This window comes from Alligator sinensis, unplaced genomic scaffold (genome assembly GCF_000455745.1).
Source record: "Alligator sinensis unplaced genomic scaffold, ASM45574v1 scaffold290_1, whole genome shotgun sequence".
Lineage (NCBI taxonomy): Eukaryota > Metazoa > Chordata > Crocodylia > Alligatoridae > Alligator > Alligator sinensis.
The window spans coordinates 81,299-82,474 of NW_005842755.1; positions in this window are offsets into that span (position 1 = coordinate 81,299).

A 1,176-nucleotide genomic window follows, 5' to 3' on the forward strand; every position below is an offset into this window, starting at 1 on the left:
CACTGCTTAGAGATGGGGACACACCTGAAACTTCTTCAAAGGCATGTACAATCAAATCCTAACTCTTCTTTTTATTTACCTTAATTTGAACTATCTACTTCTTAAAGATCATCTGGCAATCTGCATGATAAGTTCTTCTACACATTAGTTTATCATTCTCAGAACTGGATGATTTCTTTTTCAATACAGTAGATATGACTAGACAACAAAAAACATATTTCACAGCAACCCAAACATGTTACTTTGTTATATACAAAATAGAAACCAAGGAAACACAGCTATCACTGTTGAAGAGTGCTGTGTATTTTCTTCATCATAGCTTGTGAAGGCTGCATTTCTAGAATTTGGTCCATGTCTGATTTTAAAATGTCCTTATGCTTGTTTCCTTTTGAAGCACTTACTTAGAACAAGACCTGGGGTGATTGATATGATGATACAGCGGGGCGGTCAGGAAGGCCAAGGTGCAGATGGAACTGGGACTAGCTACCCGGATCAAGGACAACAAGAAGTCCTTTTTTAAATACATAGGGGGTAAAAAGAAGGTACCAAGTAACGTGGGGCCTCTGCTAGACATGCTAGGAAATCTGGTCATCACACCAGACAACAAGGCTAACCTATTTAACAATTTCTTTGCTTCCATTTTTCTGAGCAGGGACTGGGTCACCCCCCCACCCCACCCCGGGACCCCTGTAGACCCCAGGGGAGGTGCACCCAAGGTTCAGGGTCAGTGAGGACCTATTCAGGGAACTTCTGGAGGGACTGGATGTATTTAAATCAGCTGGTCCTGATGATCTCCACCCCAGAGTGCTGAGGGAATTAGCAGAGGTCATTGCGGGATCCCTGGCATGGCTTTATGAGCACTCGTGGTGCTCTGGCGAGGTGCCGGAGGACTGGAAAAGGGCCAATGTGGTCCCCATTTTCAAAAAAGGGAGGAAGGAGGACCCAGGAAACTATAGGCCAGTCAGTCTTACCTCGATCCTGGGTAAGCTTTTTGAGATAATTATCCTGGCGCATGTCCGCAAGGGGCCAGCAGGGGAGATTATGCTTAGGGGCAACAAACATGGGTTCATTAGAGGCAGGTCCTGTCAGACCAACCTGGTGGCCTTCTATGACCAGGTCATAAAATCCTTAGACGCGGGGGTAGCAGTGGACGTAGTCTTTCTGGACTTCAGGAAG